Below are 12,881 nucleotides of genomic sequence, written 5' to 3'. Positions count from 1 at the left end.
CTAACTTGACCAGATGGAGCTGCACTCAAAGTGCTCTCGCCTTTTGCATTCCATTGATTCAACTCGGATGCTGAGCAAATGTTTAGCTCTTGAACTAATTTAAGCAAATTTAAGACGGGCCAAAGCATAATTACATGACAGCATGACATGAGCTTTATGAGCGCCTCGCATCATCATTTTGGCCAGCTAAGTGTACGGCTTCCTTACGACCTTACTTAGCAAGTGCTGCGTCGTCGCATGTCCCAGTCGAATTAATAAACCACAAAAACCGGGCACCGAGCACCACTCAGCATGGACTATTCCCTCAGCGTGGAGTCACGCGCGCCCACCTTCGGCCTCGCATAAAAACAACTGTGATTTTTTTTCTTGTTACCCTTTAAACTGTAAATGGCAAGTATATTGGGTATATTGGCATTGCAGTTGGCATGAGGTTTGCCTTGACTAAAGTTTTTATAGATATTTTCCTAGTGTTCTTCATGTTTCCACTAGACATTTTTTGAGCTCCTTAGAGTAGAGCTTACCTGAGAGTCAAAGTTCTAAGCCGTTTACTGAAGACAGGGTATTTAAGAGCTTATCAGCTATTAAGTGTGTCTCAGCAAAAGTCTTTATAGTTTGTTCTCTACTTTCATTCAAATGTTAAATTAAATTATGGATTTATCTTTTATAGGGTAGCTTCTAGTCTGTCATAAAATGAACTTCTGAAAATTTATGAGATTTTCCATCAAGTAATACAGATCATTAAACTATTTTAAAACTCTGTTGTTCCTGCAAACTTCATAGTTGACAAATTTTGTGAAAAATGCAATATACCTCATGACCAAAAGGTACAGATCATAGGGTATCTTTTACTTCGTGAAAGCATTTGTCAATTATGTAGTTTGCCCTGACAAAAGAATTTTTTGAGTCATTTTCTATTCTCTTTTGGTCTGCATTTAGACTTACGTTTTATTGTCAAATATGTTAGGGTATCTTGTAGTTCATCACATGTGTTATACGCTGTTTTTTATAAAAATGTTGTGTAATTTCCTTCTTTACTGGCTGCTGCTTTGCTTTTAGTTGCAATTTTTCTACTTAACATTTTAGAGGGTATTTTTTAGTCAATCATATATGGCTGTAGCTGTTTGTGGCAACATTTTTTTGTGTCTTGTTATATAGATTTCACTACGCTCGTTCTCTTCAGCTACAATTTGTACAGCCTATAAATTACAGGGTATCTTGTAGAGAGCTCTACTTCCTAGGCTCTCTTTGAGCTTGATTAATTTTATATTTATACTTAATTCTCTTGGTTCTTTCCAGCTGTTTGTTTTAACTTTTCTCTGCAACAATTACAGGGTAACTTATAGTCGCACATCTTTGTGCTAAGCTGCTTTGGGCAGCCACTTTTCTGTGGTGTATTACGACGAATTTATGTGGCTCGCACGTTAATGATATGGCCATGTCCACTTCGCTCTCAGCGTGCGTGTGCGTGAAGGACGAGAGCAAAGAACTTTTTGTTAATTATGCACGTGTGCTGCAGAGCTGCTTACATTATGTACATGTGTCTGTGTGTGTGTGTGTTATAATACTGAGCAGCAAAACAATTAATCGTATAAGGCGCTCGCAAATGCGATAAAGGCAAATGAACTGTGCGCGTTTGTCCACTGAAAGGTCGAGTGCAGCTGAAAGAAACGCAAAGAGAAAACATTGTTCGGCAAATGCGCAGACATTAGCAGGGCGAGTGCTGAGCTGTTAGCATAAATAGCCAGCCGTTCACAATACAGTCGCACACATAAGTATGCGCACACACGTGCATAGATGGGCTTGGGCGTGGTGTGAACTGAGCTCTTTGTGTAGCCATTGTGATTATTGCGCACTTTGCACTCGATGTTGCGCTTGTTGCTGTTGTTGTTGTTGCAACAATTACAATAATTGCCACGCCCACACAAACAAAAGGGGCGGCAAGTGTAAAAGTGGCACTTAATTTTAAATAACAAGCATTTAAATGAAAGGCTGGGGTCATTAAGAAACCTTTCCCTCTCTCGCTCCCGCTCTCTACGTGCGCGTGGGCGTGGCTATTGAATTTACACTCCATTCACATGTCATTTACTCGAGTCAACATGCAATCAATCAGATATATTACGGAACAATTGTGCGTGAAAGCCACATAATTGCCTTATGGATGGGCGGCAAATTATTAAATCGCATTTTTTTAAATCACTTTAATTTTCCGCTGGCTTTCGGTTAGTTTTTTAACATAATCAATAAAGAGATATGAGTCTGAATTAATAAGTAAAGATGGGGGTTTTTTTAAGCGTAAGATATATGCCAAACTTATTGAATATGTGTGAAGTTATCGGTTATCGAAAGCGACGCCTGCCGTAACTATAATTTCACAGATCTACGTATACATAGATAGACGATAGCTCGACATAGCTGTTGATTCTCTTCACGACTATATACAGTATTCAAGAGTGATTTCGCTAACTGTATTATAACGCCTATATAAGTTATCGATAACGCAATGGTAAAACTGAAACAACAACAAAAGCTGCAAAGCAAGAATTTGATGACTATGCCAATAGCGCTAAATAATGTTAGAAAAACAGAGCGACACTGTCTTCAATAACCTTATTAGATCACCTACATAAGTTATCGATAACACAATGATATCAGAGATGCGACATTGTAAGCTGCCTGGTAACTCAGTTATTCCAAAAGCACTATATAAAGTTATCAAGCAAGAGTAATACTATTAACGATAACTATATTTGAGCATCTTAATAATTTATCGATAACGCAAAGATTTAAGTGAAGCAGAATTTTAAGCTGCCAATTAAAAACTTTGTAACTTAGTTATACCCAAAGCGTTATATAGAATCTATAAGAAGGAGCGATACACTTTTTAAGCGCCTATAGGAGTATATGAGTTATCGATAACGAAATAATGTAAGTTAAGCAACATTTTAAGCTGATATTTAGAAATTTGGTAACTTAGTTTTTCCCAACGCGTTATATAGAGTCACTAAACAAAGCGATACTCTTTTTAGGTGCCTATATGAGTTATCGATAACGGAATAATGTAAATTAAGCAACATTTTAAGCTGATATTTAGAAATTCAGTAACTTATTTATTCCCAACGCATTATATAGAGTCACTAAACAAAGCGAGACTCCTTTCGAGCGCCTGTATAAGTTATCGATAACATTAGCAATGCAAAATTGTAAGTTGCGATTCAATAAAATATGTAAAAAGGTAAACTTGTTACTAAGCTCTTATGCAATTAAGCTTACATAAGAATTACAGCAGAATGAATTACTTTAAATACTTGTCGATTTGCTCATAAAGTTATGGCAAAAGGGGAAAAAAACATTGGATCACGTTTCGTTTGGCCAATTGATTGTGAAATGTGTTGAGTTGGCAACGCCACTTGGCTCAGTTTTTTTCTCAATTGGCGCTGAGTGATTTCGTAATTAACAGAAAATGCTGGAGTGGTTTGTTGGCTGTGGGTGGCTGCCCCGTGGAGGACATAACACATTCACATTCACATTCCCATTCACCCACGCACACACACACACATAAAATGCCTGCGAGCACGTAAGCATAAAAAGCTGTGACACGCATCAGGCGCGGGGGAGTGGGACTTGAACCTAGAGAGCCAAACCCGAACGTTCATGTGGGTCCAGCACAAAACTTTGTCATCCGACCAAGTGGGGTGGGCTGAGGGGGAGGGAATGTAATTTCGGGTTGGTGCACAGTTTGCTGTTACCCGTTGATGGCACGCACTGAGCGCTGTCGACGTGACAATAATGCGCCGAACCGTTAAACTATTGTGTACCATAAGGATTAATGACATTTACATAATTTGCTCATGTGCCAACGGTCGGACGGACTGTGGGCTTGGGGTTAGGTGTTGCCGCCCCAGCTTGTCGCATAAAACCAACAAAACAACAACGGGAACACACACATTGGCATTGGCCACTCGCACGAACAGCTGCTGCAACATGATTGAGCTTTCAATTTGTTAGCCATTCTCAATGGATGCCAGCCCCTACGCTTAAACCCTATTTCACAACCCAATCTCATCAAGCATCAAACAGCAAAGCGTGGAAGTAACCAACAATTTCTGTACATTGCCACGTGGTTGTGCTACCGCTCTCTCTCCGCCTGCCACATGTTCCCTGTGCCACACTAAGCCGCTGACAATGAGTTCAGCTTAGGGCATAGGGACTGCAAGGATCATTGCCTGAGCTCTGTTATTCCAACAAAAAAAAAAAAAAACTGCGCAATTTAAGTGTGGCGAAACGAGCTTTGACATTTCATTAATATTGTTTGACCAAAGGATGCTTCTACAGATGTTTTGCGAGTTCTTCAACTTAATTAAATGGGAGTTGCTGTGGAATTTATAAATTATATTATATATGGTTTTTAAACTATTTATATTCATATGTGTTTATAAGAAATATTTTCTAATTTTATTTAGTTATTTAGTTTAGCCAACTATTTTATAAATTAAAAAAAAAAATTAAAAAATTTAATTAAAGATATTTCAGGTATTTAGGGGCACTTTAAAGAAATTTTCTATTATTTTTTCTATATATTGAATTTTATTAGAACAAAAAATACATATTAATAATGTGAGAGGCTCAAATAAAGACCCTAACAACCCCTTCAAAATGTAATTCTACGCAGAACAAAATGTTTCCATACTCACTTTAGTTCAACTACTAAATGTTGCTCTATCATACGACCCACTGGCCAAGCTAAGCTCTGGTGCGTACGACACCATCCTAGCCAAGTTAGAGCTACACTCTGGCCAGCACTTTAGTCAAAACTTGCATTTGGTAGCTGTCTAGTTTCATAATAATCGACTCCCAGGACAGATGTTTGGTGTGTGTGTGAGTGCGTACGTCTGAGTCGAGAACATTTTTGACAATTACAGAGGCAACCGCAGGGCATTCACACGCATTCGCATGCAAAAATAGCTGGGGACATGTCAACAGCAACAGCGACAGCAACGGCAGCAGCAGTAAAAAAATACGAGTGGAAAAAGAAATGGACGCTGTTAAACCACAATGGAGTCACTTGCTCCACTCGTGGATCACTCTCACGCGCGTGGTGGCTTTGACTTGGCTATGACTATTGCTCGCGGCATTGTTGGCCGGGCCCAAACCCTGTTTGGCTCCGCCCCGCCAATCTATCCGCACTGACAGTGCTGTGCACATATCTGAGCAGCGACAATTGCATTGCGAAATTGGATTAAGCCATCATGCAGCGCGGATACCAATGACAGATGCCCGTAAAATGGCGACTCTCAGCTGACGCGACTGCCCGATGAGCTAACTGTGAGAATAATCTAGTCTAGTCTGTACTCCATTTTCTTATATATAAACGATATTTAAAGCTGCCGCCGAAACTGTGCTGGCAACTTCATTCGAACAATTGGCTCAGCTTTCAAATCAATTTGTTTTCTCTGCTCTGCATCAATTGCAGCGGGCGCTTAGATGTAGCGCACGTTGAAGATGATTTGACATGTGCAACTATTTCACTTCAGCAACTCCGCGACTGCAGGAAACTATGTTAGCTGCATGGCCATAGCGTTTTATTCGACATCATTGTTGGATGTCGTCACAGCGAGTCATATTTCATGGTCTGGCCTGGCCTGGTAGCAGCACAGTCTCTGGTCGTACGAGTTGTACACATATTTGAGTTTGGCGTTTCGTTGACGCGACGTGATGTGGCAAGACTCTTGCCTCGTTGAGCATGACAATGCCGAAAGAAAAAAAAATTGGCTAAAAAATATCCATGGCATGGGCAATGTCTAGTCAATTTTTTCGACTTTTTTTCAATCTGCCATATATATATATGTATGGCTTACACGTGTCACTAGCCATGTCAATTGTTTGAATGAGTTGGCTTTTAATGTGACGAATCACTGCCTGCTGCGAAAGCAGGCAAATATATAGTTAAATATCAAATGTATATATACATATATAATCCTGCATAATGGACTCCAGTGCATAGCCATTAGGCAAACAAACTGTGGTTAAACCACAGAATTAATTTGCCCGAACTATTAACACTAAACTATTATATCGAGACCCCTCACGCGCTGCGCGTTCGTTCGGGTCATACGACAATCATCGGCGTCGTCGCCGTGATTAACATAATCGTATCAGCATATCATCAGCTTAATTATCATAAGCCACATGCTGATTAAGCCCAGCCCGCATAATCATAATCAAAAAGTTGTCGACCCATGCGTCCCCCCCGCGGCCGGTAGCAACGCGCACTGTGTACGTGGCCCGGCATTAGACGTTAATGAAAGCGAGCGCTAGATGGCGCCAGTTAATAATTTCTGCATTTAATTTTGCCCCGCTCAGCCGCAGCGACCATCTCCTCAGACGAATGCTAATTTTTTTTTTTTGCTCTCTCTCGCTGTCGATAAATGAGAAAGCGTTTAATGTGCTGAAACGAAGCGTAAATTTCGGTCAAACTAATTTGGCAGCTACAAAGGATGAAGGCAGAGGACAGCAGGCAGCAGTAGTTGAAGCTGGCAGACAAAATACTTGCGATCATGATGGCAGCTAAACTTTCAGAGTGAAATCGAGTATAACAGGAAGCACGTTGCGCGTTTAATAACTTTTGATTTATAGAGAAGGCTTAGCCCATGTCACGCCCCCTTTACTGTTTTGCGAGCCCTCGCACACATCTGCTGCAAAAAATGACGTCAAATTGCGAGTAGTTAGGCAAAAACTTTGCTGCCTCTTCAACACACGCTCTCTCTCTCTCTCTCTCTCTCTCTCTCTCTATGTGTGTGTGTGTTGAAAACTTTTTGCATAATTGGTGTTATGTGGCAGTGGAATTTAATATCTGAAATGTGTGAGGTCATTGCAACTGAACTTATGCAGGTGGCCTGGGCCAGATAAACGGCTTAGGCAGCAAAAGACGTGCCAGAAAGAAGTTTTCAAATATAACTAAAGAACTAATGAAAGAAATTTTTCAAAAATTATTATCTAAAGAAATTGTTAAGAAATATTGTTTGTAATTTAAATGGCACTGAAATATGCATAGAAATTGGAGTTGACTAAAAAAATTTTTTTTTTGTTAAAAAAATTTATTTGTAGAAAATTTTAAAACAAATTAAATATTTTAGTATTTCATAAATATTATTAAAATATAAATTTCATTGACTATCAAATTTTATAGCCAAACTGTTGCATTCCAAAATGAGATGTTAAGTATAAAAAACAGCATAAAATAAGTAAGATTGCTCTAGTTGAGACGGCTCCACTAGGAGATACCCCGTGAAGCAGCTGCTCCGCTTGGGCTGCAGCATTGCCTTGCAACTTAATTGTTGCATATATTTTTTTCTATGAAGTTTCTTAATAAATTCTAGTTTTAATGGGTTCAGTTTATAATTATAAGGAGAATGATTCTATTGTTTTTTAATATATTCTGCTTGGTAGTCAAAACGCTTTTGCATAGGCTAGAAATAATTTTCACTCCAAAGGAATAGCTCCAAAATGAGCTGTTTGAGGACTTCGACAGCTTCTGTAAGCATTCAACTCACAATTCCATTTTTATGTTGAAATACAAAAAATTATCATGAGGTATCATGAGTCGTCAGAGTCCTTAGCTGGATGATCCTTTAAGTGGTTTTATTTATAATACTTCTCAGCATTCATGACATTAATATATTTCTTTGTCTCTCCTTCCATATTTCACTATGCATATTAGTCACATAAATCTCACGAAATAAAAATGTTCATTTAAATTCGACCAGAGCCAAACCCATTTCAGTCGACTATAGCAAAAATATGGCAAAACTTTTTGGTTTCTGAGCCATTTAAAGCTTTTAGTAGCTGTGCAATATTTAAGTCATAGTTTTAAGCATTGCCAACTCGTGCCATGTATATGTATGTGCAAGTACTTAGCTTATGGGGCTTACATTTGCCGAATAGAGGCGAGCACAATGCGAAAGTCGTTGCCGTCTGACTGATTTCTAAACTGTCCTTTGTTGGACAGAAACAAAAATGCATTAAGTATATGATAACCATTCCCACTAAAATCCACTGCCAGCTCCCAAGCCCCGTCCCAGCCCGCTTTAGAAAACGACTTGCCCTCGCCTGCCGTTTCGCCAGTGTTGGGCAACGCTGCAACTTTTGCCACAATGCACAATTTTTACGCGCTCTACTTCATAAATTAAATAGCAGCCGAGTGACATGGGAATGTCTATATGTGTGTGTGCGTGTGCGTGCGTATGTGTGTGTGTGTGTGTGTGTGTTGCGTAATTTTGCTATACACAGACATGCACAGAATGCCATTGTCTTCTGCGGTTGTTAGCAAACAAAACGTCAAGAAAAGTAATTCAGTGCACAAAAGCGACGGCTCGGCATTTGGGAAGAACTGAAATGCGATGAGACAAGGCGACACAAGACGAGACAGGAGCAGACGAGTCGAGACGAGACGAGATGAGTTTCCACATTGTAATGTTCCGGATTTGACAAAGGCTGCATACCGATGCCGGTTCCTACTCGCAGCCGATCGAAATTGACAGCTGCTCTCGGTTTAAGCCTTAAAGCCAGCCGGGCCAGGCCCAGCAACCTTTTGACAATTTAATCGCAATTCTTTGCATATTTTTTATCGATATTTCAATTGTGAATTTCAGGAATTCGCTGCTCGTTATAATATTTTCAAGATTACGCTAAGGCAGCAGCTTAACACTCTCAGTGAATTGTTTTTTAAATTTGAAATTTCAATTCGCTTTGGCTACCGCCAGCTATGCCAATGACTTATTTAATTAATAAATATTTTTTGTTTACACTGTTATTAATTTTTCTTTGTTTTTTTTTCTCTTTGCTGTTCATTTTAATTGCAGTAAAATGTGCACAAATTTGTTTAACATTTTTATTTATTTTTTTTTTTAATATTTCTTGTGGCGTTTATCGAACTTAATATTTCAGTTTGACGCCGTTTGCTGTTGTTGTTGCTGCGCTGTGTGGTGGTATGCATAAAAAATTTGCATTAATTATTTTCGCTCTGCAGCAATATTTATTGTGACAATATTTGATAGGACATTCTGGATCAGCAACAATCAGGCAGTGCGTCAGAGCCGCCTGCCTTTGTGTGCGCAGTACGCATAATTAACCAATAGACTGGCATAAATAACAACAAAGTGCCATAAATTAAATCACTCGTACTACGTTCCTATACACTACAGTCGGTGGCATGACTTGATGAAGATGTTCGTAATGCATAGAGAAAAGATATTGTTAGTTGAAGTTAAGGAATTGATCGGGACAGATAATGATAATGCACGTGTTGAAAGCTGTATTTAGAAGTCAATAAGTTGCTCTTTACACTGCATCTGCAACTCGAGACTAGTCAACAAAATTGAGTATCCAGGGAACATATTTTCGTTTATATATCAGATAATCTATACATTGCCTTAGAGAATGCTACATATTTGCTGCAGCTAGTCCAGCAGAAAGGTTGGCTCAGTGTCTATACTCTTAGGCAAAGTGAATAGAATATATAGATCCGTCTTGCTGTCCCTCCATCTGTCTGAGCCTACTTAAACCTAAATACCTCTAAGTAAACTTGCCTTTAAAGATTTTTTCCATACGCCGAATAAAGAAGTAGTGTCAATTTGGGAAATTCTATATCTGTTATGACAGAAATACTAGAGTAATATATGCGATAAGCTGCTAGAGGCTTGAAATTTTGAATGTATACTCTAGAAGACAAGGCAACAACAAAGCTATATATAGAAGATATATCTGTGGTTAATGGAAATAAAATCATGGCTTCTTAAGTTTATTTACAAAACCTTTTACTATTTGGCAGTGAAGTAAATGCAGGCTGTCTCTTGAGGCTTGCCAAAAATTATTTATCTCTATCATCAAAGAGTATTATGCAGTCACTAAAGCCCACCTGCAACATTTATACTCCTCTCAATATAATTTCCTTTAATTTAAAAATGATTTCTAACACACTTTATCCATATCATGTAACCTCAATAGAAACATACATAAATTTGAAATTTAAAGAATATAAAAATAAAAATAAAATAAATAATAAAAATTCAATTTTATTATATTTATAAACAAATTTTAGTACATATAAGTAAGCCGCCATCACACAAATAAAATGTCTAAATGCCATTTTTATGTCTTTGTCTCTGCAAGAGTATTCAAGCTGCGACGTGTTTTTATTGCATATTTTTTTACGGCTGCTCAAATTTTTATTGTGTATTTAAATGATGACACAAAAACGTCGCTGTAAGGACTTAAAGTATGAAATATACTTTAAAAACTATAAATGATATTGTTGGCTTAATGAAAGTTTCCGAATGAAGCTGTCAAGCGACTGAGCTGCCACCGTTGACATGCTCAATTGGCGTCGATAGCAAGCAGAAGTTGTTTTTATAGTGAAAGAGATATTTGTTTAAGTACATGTAAACTTATTCAGAGTAAAGGGAAAAATGATTTGTATAAATTTGAATTAATTATGCTAAGTCTAAAGTGTACCTAGCGATGGCTGTTGGCATTTTCTATTATGGATTCCAGTTGTCTAAAGTTGTATATATATATGTATATGTCGGAGATTAAGTCAGTGTACAATCAAGTCCATTTCCTGAATGTCAATTTATTCTGACGGGCTAATTAATTCATATGTCTTTAACAACTGTGATGCTTATGATCGTAATGCTCGTGAAAGTCGCTGTTCTAGCATAAAACATCGAAATTATATTTCGCCATTAATAACATAAAGTTTTCTCTGTAATAAAATTCATCTTATTTATATATAAATTATATTTATTTATTTTATACTGACTTAAACTTATGTAACTCTAAAAAAATTACCCAATACAACTCTTCAAATATATATAGAAAAACTTTACTCTGCACACATCTAGTCCAACTAGGATTTTACTCAACATCTTTACCAACTGGAAATACTAATGTAAATTTCGTAACTCTCTCATTGCAGCTCTTTAAAAATTTAAATTTGAACAAGAGAACCCACTACAATCCCATTAACTGCAGACATTAGAGGCAAACCAAAAAAAAAAAAAAGGAAAAAAACGTAAAGAAATATCGAAGAAAATTCGAAAAATTAAAGCAGCAGCAGATAAAAGAAGGCACTTTGATTGCAACATAAAATTGCCACAGAAAATTGCATAAAATTGCAAAAAAAAAAAAAAAAAGGAGATCAAGAGAAAGGGAGATAGTGAGAGACAGGCGAAAAAATACGAAGATAGTCGCATCTAAACGGGGTCAGTAATTTGCTGCACGATTGCCAGCCGAGCCAACCAGCCAACGAACTGGAAGTTTAATTGCCACGGCTCTCATTGTTGGCGTTGCTGTTGCCGTCTGAAGCGAATGCAACAATTAAAGCCAAAAACTTTTTGGACAAAATGCTGCTGCCAACGCCCTGCCCCCAACTAGCTGAGCAAATCCATTGGCAACAACATTTGTGCAGGGCATAAGAAACAAACGGAGCACGCACTAGCAACAGACAAACAAACAAGCTCCCACTATAGCCAGCAGGAGTATCTTGAGAAGTAGCCGAACAGCGCAGCAGGAGCAGGAGGCGTGGCAGCAGAAGCAAAGCTTCAAAATTGTCTGCTTCTAATTTGAATGGACTCAACAGCATTCGACATACAAATGCATATTTGGAAACTTTTGTTAATTGGTAAGTGACAATGCTTCGACTTCTTTTTACGCTTCAATGAAAGGGAAATCTTGACCCAGTCGCCGGCCCAGTTAGCCAGTTAGCCAGAAGTTGGCTCAGGCACCAAATAAGAATGCTAATTTTCAACTTTCAATGCGCTGCACTCGTTAGCAAAAAGACAAAAACATCAAAAATAAATAAATAGAAGAAAAGGTTCAAAGCAAAAATTTAAAAAAAAAATTAATTTGGCTTATGGAAGAGTTGATACCCTTGATAAAATGTATAGGAGATAAAGGAAGTATTAAAGAAAAGATTTATATTTTATTATTTATATTTAATTTTTTCAATTTGTGAAAGACTTGATACCCTAGCCAAGCTTGAGCTAAGAGAGGTATTAAAGAAAATATTTCTATTTTGTCTGGTAATCTATTTTAATGAATATGAGAAATATTTTGTGTTAAGAAAGATATTAAAAATTAGCGTATTTTATGTTAGAATTTTTTATATATTTTCTTAAGATTTTTTCTTTATGTTAACTAAAGCCAGAGAGCTCAAGACTATTATTTTTAGTCTATATAATATATATTTGAACTTGTATATACTCTTCTATTACTGTAAACAATTAAGCTTGAATATAAACTAGAAATATTGTATTTTATTTATTTAACAGTATTAAAATTCAAGAATATTCAATATATTTTATGTCCTCTGCAGCAATTCCAAAAATTTAATTTGAAGAAATACTTCATCTCTATACACAATTCTTAGACGACAGTAATCTACCTATTATGTATTATGTATAGACAATAAAAATTGTAGCTCTAAAAAAAGAGCTCAAAGCGCAGTTTCAGAGATAACAAATGCTTAAGATATTCATCACTTCACTTACTGATTTGCTAAATATTAAATATGGAAAGTTAAGTCAATATGCAGAGAGTTAATTAAACTAAGCTTTAGTCAGCCAAAGCAGGAAATTATATAATATTTCTGCTCAGGCTGCAGAGCTGCAACCTCCACGCTTAAGGCCTCTAGAGATTCATAACTCAATTTAAAATATATTTTCAATCACTATCATTCGCTACATAGACACGAACGCACTTTATAAGTCACTCTGTAGGGTATAAAAGGCAAGAGGAAAATAAAGCAAGGACAAGTTTGAGAAAAGGGTTTCGTGTTGCTGGCTACCTATCTCGCTGCAGCATCCTTTTTCGCTCTTCATATTTAA

The 12,881-nt window shown here is 37.3% G+C and overlaps 1 long non-coding RNA gene across 1 annotated transcript in view; it reads left to right on the top strand.

Annotated features, from left to right (window-relative positions):
• Positions 1-11,819, top strand: part of LOC115483186 — a 57,324-nt gene extending 45,505 nt beyond the window's left edge. Inside the window, exon 3 of the long non-coding RNA XR_003944272.1 lies at positions 10,973-11,819. This is a non-coding gene — a long non-coding RNA (uncharacterized LOC115483186). The remainder of the gene's footprint in view (positions 1-10,972) is intronic.
• Positions 11,820-12,881: the final 1,062 nt, after the last annotated feature.

This window comes from Drosophila hydei, unplaced genomic scaffold (genome assembly GCF_003285905.1).
Source record: "Drosophila hydei strain 15085-1641.00,03,60 unplaced genomic scaffold, DhydRS2 tig00008114-arrow-pilon, whole genome shotgun sequence".
Lineage (NCBI taxonomy): Eukaryota > Metazoa > Arthropoda > Insecta > Diptera > Drosophilidae > Drosophila > Drosophila hydei.
Note: the sequence above shows the minus strand (reverse complement) of the source record. Positions and strands in the feature narration are given on the sequence as shown.